The sequence below is a fragment of the Silene latifolia genome, chromosome Y, assembly GCF_048544455.1.
Source record: "Silene latifolia isolate original U9 population chromosome Y, ASM4854445v1, whole genome shotgun sequence".
Lineage (NCBI taxonomy): Eukaryota > Viridiplantae > Streptophyta > Magnoliopsida > Caryophyllales > Caryophyllaceae > Silene > Silene latifolia.
The window spans coordinates 327,387,508-327,398,694 of record NC_133538.1 but is presented as its reverse complement, the minus strand read 5'-3'; the positions used below and the strand labels follow the sequence as shown (position 1 = coordinate 327,398,694).

General features: G+C 33.8%; 1 long non-coding RNA gene across 2 annotated transcripts; it reads right to left on the bottom strand.

The window, feature by feature from the left end:
• Positions 1-2,538: 2,538 nt before the first annotated feature.
• Positions 2,539-5,523, bottom strand: LOC141633185 (uncharacterized). Of its 2 annotated transcripts, XR_012537991.1 has the most exons (6): positions 5,235-5,474; positions 4,539-4,680; positions 4,164-4,245; positions 3,465-3,522; positions 3,330-3,381; positions 2,539-2,823 (listed from the first exon to the last, which is right to left on the bottom strand). It is a non-coding gene; the product is annotated as an uncharacterized LOC141633185 (long non-coding RNA). The 2 variants fall into 2 exon arrangements; XR_012537990.1 differs by having other exon boundaries at positions 3,465-4,245; positions 5,235-5,523.
• Positions 5,524-11,187: the final 5,664 nt, after the last annotated feature.

Here is an 11,187-nt window from a genome sequence, read left to right as displayed (position 1 = left end):
TTTGTTGCATTAAACTTGTTCAAGTAGACAAGTTAAGCTAGCTCTGAGTTTTCATTTCCGTTCCATTAGTTGCATTTTAATTTACTCGAGGACGAGTAAAGGTTCGGTTTGGGGAGATTTGTTACGTGCCTAATGTATAGTCTTTTTAGCCTATTTCAGCACGTATTTCTATGCATTTTTATACTGTTTTTATAGTATTTTGCCCCGAATTGTCTACTTTGGTTCGTTTTGTCCTTTTTGTAGAAATGAACGCGAAAGTAGTGGAATCGTACCCTTTTTCGTCCTTTTAGCATGCATTTAGAGGAGACGGGATTTTCCAGAGTGAGATACTGCATTGGAGTGCGTCAAGGCATGGATTACGAGGCAGTCGGACGTGGACTTGAGCTGAATTGAAGACAGAAGACTCGATCGAGTAGTTTTACCACTCGATCGAGTGGTTTTCAGAGTCCGAGTTGGTCGATCGAGTGGTTACTATGCTCGATCGACAGGTGCTGAAAAGAGAGTTACTCGATCGAGTAACTATTCTACTCGATCGAGTGGTTTTATTCCACTCGATCGAGTGGTTTCTGCTAGCGTGGGCTTTAATTAGCCCGTGAGTTATTTTATTTCGCTAACCTAAGTTGTTTTTCTATTTAAGCACGCATTTAATCGAATCATTCATTATCTATCATTTTACTTAGCTTTTATCTATCAAACTTTACTGCGTTCTACATTCCTCTTAACTGTAACTTTACTTTGGGATTTACTTTGCTCGGATTCGATTGTTCTTTACGCCGGATTCGCACGATTGTAATTCCTTTCTCTTCTCTTAATAATAATTTATCGTTTGTTTGTTTTAATTCCTTGTTTACTTCATTTATTCCTTTGCTCTAATTCTCTTTTATGCATTTTATTATTTATTTCATTATGTTTATTGTTAATTCGTCATTTTTTATTAGTTTTGATATTGATAGCGATATGAGTAGCTAAATTTAATGCATGTTGGGATTAGGGGATCTGCGGTAGGAATGTGACGATGTAGTAAATGAAATAGATGAATTAAATGTGAGATTCTGTCACCATAGCAATTTAATTGTATTTATCGACTTAGTTGAGTGCACGCTTCTGAGTCACCTCTTTAATCTGGCTAAAATTAATCCTAGATCGAAAGATTGGACTAAATAGGCCTGCTATGAACAATAGACTACCCTGACGAGAATGAAAGTTAAGTTAGTGGTATTTTAGGATAGAAAGTGGACCGAAAGGACCTTTCCACATCCGTCTTGCATTAATTCGTCTGAGTTGTTTACAGCTGAGTCACTGGACTACCGTAGTGAACCGAATTCCCGACATGTCCCTTCTCTATCTGATAGTTTAATCCTTTTTTCTTGCCTTACTGCTCTTGTCTCTACTTCTCTTCCTTTAAACTTTGTAGTTTAGAAAACAATTCAAACAACCCCCCCATTTGTGACCAAATAGACGGACTTCTACAGATATCTTGCCTTCCTGAGGAGATCGACCTGACTTCCCTAGCTATATAGTTAGTTTAGTCAGTTTATTTTTGATAGGTATACGACAGACGTATCATCACATATGCATGAATTACTTAGAGTAAGTAAAAAATTGAAAATTAATTTGATTAATTTTGCATTATTATTGTTTTTAATAGTTAAATATCAATAAAATGTAATTATATTAGTTAAAAATCATTAAAATGAATTTTATGGAATTAAAAATTTAAATAAAGTTACTTGCATGTTTTATAAATTGGATGTAAATTTATAAAATTAATTTGATTAATTTTTGCATGTTTATTGGTTTTTATGTGATAAAACCGATAAAATATAACTATATTTTTCTCAAATTTTAATCGAAATTTTTTTGTAAATTTTTTAACATTTTTATGTTCTTGAAATTTTTCAAGAATTTTTTTTTAAAAAATATTTGGTGTTTTTCTAAATTTTATATTTAATTTGAAATTAATACATTAAAAATTGCGAAAACAAGGTTTAAATTGTGTATTTGATACAAAAAAAAATTGGACAAAATTTCTAAAATTTTGAGTTCCTGAAAATGTTCCAGAATAAAAAATGTCTCCAAGAGCATATAACAACTGCCTCCCATCACCACACGGTCACAGGGTTGTTCTGATACCACTTGTAACACCCCGGCTCAAACCGGGTCGAGAGCGATTACTTATGATAGTTCATCAGGCTGTGTACATGGCCCACAGATCAACACGGGTCCTTTATAGCGCATTTTGTCCTCACTCATGCGCATCCTGGGAACCTTCCCAGGAGGTCACCCATCCTAAGACTACTCCTAGCCAAGCACGCTTAACTTTGGAGTTCTTTCGCATGGATGACCATAAAAGAAAGTGCACTTTGTTGATATGAGTAGTACTTTCAATCTCTTTAAGCACTAGTCATTTAAGTCTATCAATGGACCTCTTCAATTACCGTGGGGTGTTACATCTAATGTCTATAATTATTAATTTTTATAAAATAAAAATATATATTATTATATTATTGCCTAGCACATTACTACTAAACATGATCACAAATGCAAAAGACGATTCAATAACCAACAAATATGTTTATACAATCAATCGATTATCCGAAGTCAATTACCAAATGATCTACATAGTATCATACAAAATATGTCAAATATATTGAGACAACTAACCTATAAGCAAAAAATTGAAACCAAGTTATATAACATAACTGGATGTAAAAAAATAAGGTCCTCGGCCAAATGGCAGCAATTAGTACTCCTGATTTTGTATAGCAGATCTTCATTAACAAATAAATCGGCATACCCCTCCATAAGCCCTACTGCCTTAACCTTGTCCAAATTATGAAGGTAATTAGAATTTTCGTGACACTAGTAGGAAATATGACTGGATGTACAACAGTATAAAGTTTTTTGACATAATTAGGATTATGATCAAAAGCATACAGTTCAGTATATAGATGCACCGTCTCTTAAAAGCTCAAACAACATGTCACCTAATTCAACATCACCTCGTGCGATTCAATTCCACAATATTAGAGAAATGAAAGAAATTGGACATAAGATAGCACACATAAGACAAAATAACAATAATTAGACCTCTAATGTTATGGTAATGGCAGAATAACATTTATAGTATTTAAGAAAGCTAAGGCGCTAGGCATCCACTTATGATCATCAAAATTAGGCCAAGGTGATAAAATCAAACACATAAACCAAAATCGTAGCGAAAACGCACCTTGAATGCAACAAATTTGTTGTTGCTCAAATCTTTTAATACATTAATGAAGGTGAAAATATACTTTCGATTTTTTATTGAAAGGAGTTTAGTTTAGTACCTGGAAGTCAAGGTGAATACTCAATTCCCATTGCTCGCATAAGTGAAATTATCTGGTCCAACACATCGAAGTCAAATAAGAATAACATACACTAGATGTAGGGGTAAGTAACCAATAGGTATGGATACAACTTACGAAACCATCTTCCAATAGTATCGAGTAGCTGGTAATCAACGTGGTTGACTTGTGGAACCTGCATAAATAGGACAATGGCGAAGTTTAGAAAATTAGTATATCAGTGTGGAAAAATAGGAATAGTCTCCAACACTCCAGAATATTTGCCTAGTTGTATCTTTATAACCACAACAATAGGAATAGTCTCCAACTCTCCACATGTAAAGAGCTATATATCAGTGAGGAAAAATACGTTGCAAAAATACTTAATGACCAAAGTCATTAGACCAATTATATACCATGACCAACATTATAGTCACATAACCAGTCAAGACTTGGCTCTATACAAACCCGAGCAGGAGCCAAGACAAAAACCTGAAGCATCTTCATATGAGCAAGAAACCTGCAAAAGTGTGCAACTACTCTTTGCTGCCATAAATGTGTACTCATTTGCTTTATTCTCACTTATGAAAGCCTCATTTTGTAACTAACTTGCCCAGTTGAATGCCAACTAACCCTTTAGTTTAATACACAATTCAACTGATGCTTTTCTTCAAATGTAACACCAGAAGACCCCTTCTAATGCTTTCGGGATAATGCTTGACAGCTTGCCTTGACTGTGAGCAGACTATAATCCATTTAGGACATCACTTATTAGATTGCATATGGTATAAAACTATATATATTTACATTGCATGTTGAATAAGAGTCAGTACATACATGGAGTGTTGGATTGCTTGATCTGCAGCAAATGCAAGCAGAAACTCATCAACGACAACTTCCTTGCTCTCATTTTTCTTATCTGAGAAAATTGTCAAGGAGAAGACATGTGGGCTGTATCGACTATCAAGTATGAGCTTCTATTAGAGAGCTACACAATGCAGTACTGTTAAACGATCAAACTATCGTATATTAATGAGAAATTAATCAATTATCAGTCAGTGCAAACATCACGTGACCTTCAAAGTTAAATAAGGACGATATAATGACATGAAAAAGAACTACTAAAGAGAGAAGCTATAGGGATTTCATGGCTCAAACTTAATGACATGTAAGTTAAGAAACTTCAAAAAGGTAAGCAAAATGAAAGGATACAGTCTTCAAAGAAACGGCGAATCTCAGCCAAAAGATAGGAAGGTAACTACTTGTTGTCCTTGTAATGTTGGTACTCAGGATCATTGGCACAAACAGCAATTATCTTATCATCTTTCTCCCCCTGAACAAAGGCATTAGTTTCCTGTACAACGGAGTTTATACTGCATAAATGGATTATGTTTAGGTACCTGATCAATCATAGGTATCAATCCTATAGCTTTAGCGCCTAGAAGAATAGGCTCCTTCAAGTTTTACTCTATTAAATCGCATACTAAAAAAAATTCACCTCAACCTGAATCATATAGGAATAAGGGGTTTTCTATCAACAAGTAAAATAAGGCTTCAATAAACAGTTTCTTAGTCTACAAATTAAACTAAAATAATTTGTCAAAGAACTAAAATAAGACTTTGCAGGATCACAACTGAAGCAGTTCTTAAGTTGCACAAGAATCACTCAAATTAGCATCAGATAACCACAAAAATGTATACCCTTTTTGTATTGCTTCAATCCAATACTAAACAATTACGAGACATTAAGCAAATTAGCATCAAACCCCCTAATTAATGAATTTCCACAAACATAAATGCTAATATTATGTTAACATCAAAACCCTAATTAATGAATTTCCCAATTCAATATTAAAAATACACTCCGTAATTAACAAAGTAAGTATGAGAGTAAAGAGTTGTACTCACCACATATTGGTGGTCACCGATGCCGGCGCGACAAAGGCTAGAGCGAGATTCTGAACGGCGAACCTGGACGACCTTTCTTGTGGGCAAACATGGACGAACAAAAATGAGGGTGACACTTCTTGTCGTGGATAATGTGTTGTTGTTGGTGGTGGTGGAGTAGGAGGTGGTGACGGCGGATTTGGAGGATGAGGGAAGAGGGAATTACATCGACATAGATTGAGGGAAGAGGGATTTGGCGGATTTGGGGGATTTGCAAATGAGTACCAGAATGTTTTATATCAGGAGTGTTGGGTTTGGATTTAAAGTTACTAGTTTTAAACCCTTTGCACGGGTATGTATTTGGGCCAGAATTAATGTTTTTTTATGTATATTTATTTTTGCATTTCTATTGTACCTATCATTGTCACCTACCAATTTCGGTGTCTTGTGGTGATAGTTCAGATCTTCGAGTTTTATATTCCAAGTACATATGCCGTTATTATTGTTTTTTGAAAAAAAAAAAAATTGTACCCTGTACTTTGAAAAAATTATGTTATGATTTTGTGGTACAATAATATTAACAAAAATACATGTAATTCATTTTTGTAATTCATTTCCGTTGTATGTTCGATCCCGTATATAATTGTAATTCCTTCCTGAAATTATGTAATTTTATTGTGTAATTTTGTTTTAAAAATTATGTAATTTAATCACATTTACTCACATTTGTAATTAATTCAGTGTAAATGTTATGCATTTTCTTTACACGGAATGTATAAAATTTTATCATAATATTAATTCGAAGAAGTATTCCATAAGATGATTTTATATAATTTGTTGCGAGACGGAATTTATCGCATGTTTGAAAAGACGGATATCTTAATAATTAAATACGTTGCACACTCATGGGTCCCACCATAACCTGGATTTTCCAAAAAAAAAATGCATTTTGATGATGTGTATTTTGTACAATGAGTATTGTCTTCTAAATTTATATAGATAAGATTTGGGGAATTAAATCGACATAGGTTACTATAATGTCCCATGTCTATTTAAGATGGAATTAATAATGACATGTGTTTTTAAAAACAACTCATGTACATTAAATTGTATAGACATCAATTTTTCTTAAAACTCCGATATCTATTTTTTAAACATCATTTTTATGAAAATTCTGACGTCTATTAAGTGATGTCTATAATGATTTTTGTAGTAGTGGTGGGTTATCCATAGGAAACTCGTGGTTATTATTTCTATCATCCTCAAGAGGGCAAAGTCTTTGTGTCTTGCGATACTGTCTTTCTAGAAAAAAAAATTATTTCTAGAAGACAGAGTGGGAGAAGATTTGAAATTTGTGAAATTCAAGAGCCACAAACTGAGGAGATGACGCAGGATGATGTTCCTTCTGCATCTAATTCAGTTCTAATTCCTTCTGAACCTAGGAGGTCATGTAGAATTAGTCGCCAGCCTGATCGATATCTGAGGGTTATCGAACAGGATGATGATTATAACGTGTTGTTTTTAGAAAGTAACGAACCTGTAACCTACAAAGCGGCTATATCTAGTCCCGACTCCAAACAATGGCTTGGGGCCATGCAATATGAATGGATTCCATGTTCGACAATCAGCTATGGGACCTGGTAGATTTACCTGAAGATGTTAGACCTCTTCAGTGTAAATGGATCTTTAAGATTAAGGTTAGCATGGATGGACATAAATATGTCTACAAAGCACGATTGGTCCCAAAAGGTTTTACTCAAGTTCATGGCTTACACTAAGATGAGACTTTTGCACCAGTTGCAATGCTTCGATCCATTAGGATTATGTTAGCGATTAATGCATTTCATGACTACGAAATATGGCAAATGGATGTCAAGACCGCCTTCTTGAACGGGTTTCTCGAAGAGGAAGTGTACATGACACAACCTGCAGGTTTTGTGGATCCTAAAAATCCTAACAAAGTGTCTAAGCTTAAGAGATCCATTTATGGTCTTAAGCAGGCATCAAGAACTTGGAACCATCGCTTCAGTAATGTTATTAAACATAATGGCTTTACTGAAAGTGTTGAAGAGCCATGACTATACATGAAGTTTAGTGGGAGCAAGGTTGTATTCCTTGTATTGTATGTAGATGACATACCACTCATTGGGAATGATGTACCATTGCGTACTTCAGTAAAAGAATGGTTGGGAAATCATTTCCAGATGAAAGATTTGGGAGAAGCCCATCGCATCTTGGGTATCCATATCTATAGAGATAGAATCAAAATGATATTAGCTTTGAGTCAAGAAGCTTATATTGATATGAAAAACTCTAAGAAGGGATTTCTGCCAATAGGTAGTGGGATTACTTTGAGTAAGTCACATTGTCCTACTAAGCCTAAGGATATTGAACGCATACAATTGATTCCTTATGCTTCCGCTGTTGGATCGTTCATGTACGCTATGATGTGCACCCGTCCCGATGTCTCGTATGCTTTGAGTATGGGGAGTCTTTAGCAAAATAATTCGGGTGAGAGTCACTGCTAGATAGCCGTTAAGAATATTCTTAAGTACTTGAGAAGAACTAAAGATTCGTTCTTGGTATTTGGAGAGGATTCTGAGTTACGTGTAAAAGGTTACACGGATGCTAGTTTCCAAACAGATAGGGATGATTTGAAATCCCAGGCTGGTTTTGTCTTTATGATAAATGAAGGTGCGGTTTGCTGGAGAAGTTTTAAAGAGTCGGTCATTGCGAATTCTACAATAGAAGCTGAATACATTGTAGCATCTAAAGCGCAAAACAATTTTGTGTGGATTTGGCAATTTTGGAAGGACTAAGGGTAGTTCCGACAGTACCAAGATCCTATCACTATTTATTGAGATAACAAAGAGGGGCAATTTTCAAGCGAAAGAGCCGAAGTCTAGTAATAAGTCTTGACATGTACATAGGAAATTTCATGCAATTAGAGATTTTATTGAAAGGAAGGAGATAACAGTTTGTAAGGTTGTGACAGATCAGAATATTGCTGATCCTTTAACCAAGCCATTGTCTCAAGTTAAACATGATGGTCACGTAGTTTCTATGGAATTGAGACAAATGATGAATTATTGTAAATTATCGATATGTAATAATTATAATATTGTATTTATTATTTCATATATGATAATTGTATTTATCGTTTAACTATTATCTTCAATTTTATTTGATGTTAAATACTTCGTTTTATCCAAATAGGTTGTAGTGACAATTTCGAACCCTATTAAAGTGAACTGGATTAACATTGTAATTTGTACCTAGTTACTTAATGAGGTGACGTCTCGGAGTGGCTAGATTGTAAAGCGATTGATGACGAGTTTGACTGTCATATGACCATAGAGATGGCTAGTCGATTACATAGGCAGAATGTAGTGACACTCTGTTGGACAGTGACCATTTATAGAGTCCTTAATGTTGTCTGGTCGTGGCGAGGATTTCTATTTATTCCTTTGAGTTAAATATTTAGACTTGCGACTATTTGTCTAAGTTGGTATAGTTTTCCGGTGGCTTTGGTTTTTGTCTTGGGTCGCACCGTAAAAGGAGGCCGATGGACAATTACTGGGTCATTGTGTTCTGTATCGAACGAAGAAGATAGGTCAAGAGGATTGTCCATCCTTGTCAGGGTTTAATATCTCAAGGCCACTCCAGGAGATGTGACTGGAAATGCTTGGCCACGCTCGGATGAGATCTATCGTAGATTATCCGGTCAGACAGTTATTCTCCAGATCGAGGAAACCACTCATGATATGATCGTGTGCAAGTACGACCTGAAAGACACCTTGCATTGAGTGGGTGATTTAACGGACAAGAGAATTAGTAGCGCACACTTGTGTCGGACAAGTGAGAGATTGTTGGAGTAGTGTCCTCCTCAATAGTGCGTCTACTCAATAAATCTTGTAAAAGGAATATTCGGGATATATGTTTTATATACTTGTCAGCTGGTCAACTTTAATTGGTAATGATTGACTCACTAGAGTTTGACATACTGTCGTATGACGGCAGTGATCAGCTGATCCTTACCTATAGGATGATGCCCAAATGGATAGACTAATTATTTATATAGGATATAGTATAATTAGTATCTTGTATATATTGACTTTTATTAAGTTAAGTGAATTTATTTTTTGATGACGAGTTATGAACTCGGGCCAAAGGAATTTATTATTCAACTATGTGATAATTAATTAATAAATAGACGGAATTTAGTAACTAATAGTTAATTAACTAAATTATTACGATATGTGTGTATAATGTGAGGCGGAGGTAATTAATTAATAATATTTACAAGAGGTTGTAAAATTAACTAATTAATTATTATAAGACACATTTTATATTGATAAAATGGTAAAATGTCACTTAATAGCTAAGTGTACATTAATATTTAATTAGTATTATTTAAATGTTAAATAATAGAATTAAACTAAATTAATATTTAATTATATAAGATAATTAAAAGTAAGTCTTATAAGCATTTGTGGGACAAATATCGAAAATTGAAATAGACCGAAATAACACATGTGGGTCGACACTTGTATGTGATAAGTGTTATTACACGTGGCATAACCCACTAAGAAATGCTTAATTTACTCATTTCTTTACATTTCCTTTAAACTTTGTAGTTTAGAAAACAATTCAAACAACCCCCCCATTTGTGACCAAATAGACGGACTTCTACAGATATCTTGCCTTCCTGAGGAGATCGACCTGACTTCCCTAGCTATATAGTTAGTTTAGTCAGTTTATTTTTGATAGGTATACGACAGACGTATCATCACATATGCATGAATTACTTAGAGTAAGTAAAAAATTGAAAATTAATTTGATTAATTTTGCATTATTATTGTTTTTAATAGTTAAATATCAATAAAATGTAATTATATTAGTTAAAAATCATTAAAATGAATTTTATGGAATTAAAAATTTAAATAAAGTTACTTGCATGTTTTATAAATTGGATGTAAATTTATAAAATTAATTTGATTAATTTTTGCATGTTTATTGGTTTTTATGTGATAAAACCGATAAAATATATCTATATTTTTCTCAAATTTTAATCGAAATTTTTTGGTAAATTTTTTAACATTTTTATGTTCTTGAAATTTTTCAAGAATTTTTTTAAAAAAAATATTTGGTGTTTTTCTAAATTTTATATTTAATTTGAAATTAATACATTAAAAATTGCGAAAACAAGGTTTAAATTGTGTATTTGATACAAAAAAAAATTGGACAAAATTTCTAAAATTTTGAGTTCCTGAAAATGTTCCAGAATAAAAACTGTCTCCAAGAGCATATAACAAGCGCCTCCCATCACCACACGGTCACGGGGTTGTTCGATACCACTTGTAACACCGGCTCAAACCGGTCGAGAGCGATTACTTATGATAGTTCATCAGTGTGTACATGGCCCACAGATCAACACGGGTCCTTTATAGCGCATTTTGTCATCACTCATGCGCATCCTGGGAACCTTCCCAGGAGGTCACCCATCCTAAGACTACTCCTAGCCAAGCACGCTTAACTTTGGAGTTCTTTCGCATGGATGACCATAAAAGAAAGTGCACTTTGTTGATTTGAGTAGTACTTTCAATCTCTTTAAGCACTAGTCATTTAAGTCTATCAATGGACCTCTTCAATTACCGTGGGGTGTTACATCTAATGTCTATAATTATTAATTTTTATAAAATAAAAATATATATTATTATATTATTGCTTCAAACACATTACTACTAAACATGATCACAAATGCAAAAGACGATTCAATAACCAACAAATATGTTTATACAATCAATCGATTATCCGAAGTCAATTACCAAATGATCTACATAGTATCATACAAAATATGTCAAATATATTGAGACAACTAACCTATAAGCAAAAAATTGAAACCAAGTTATATAACATAATTTGGATGTAAAAAAATAAGGTCCTCGGCCAAATGGCGCAATTAGTACTCCCG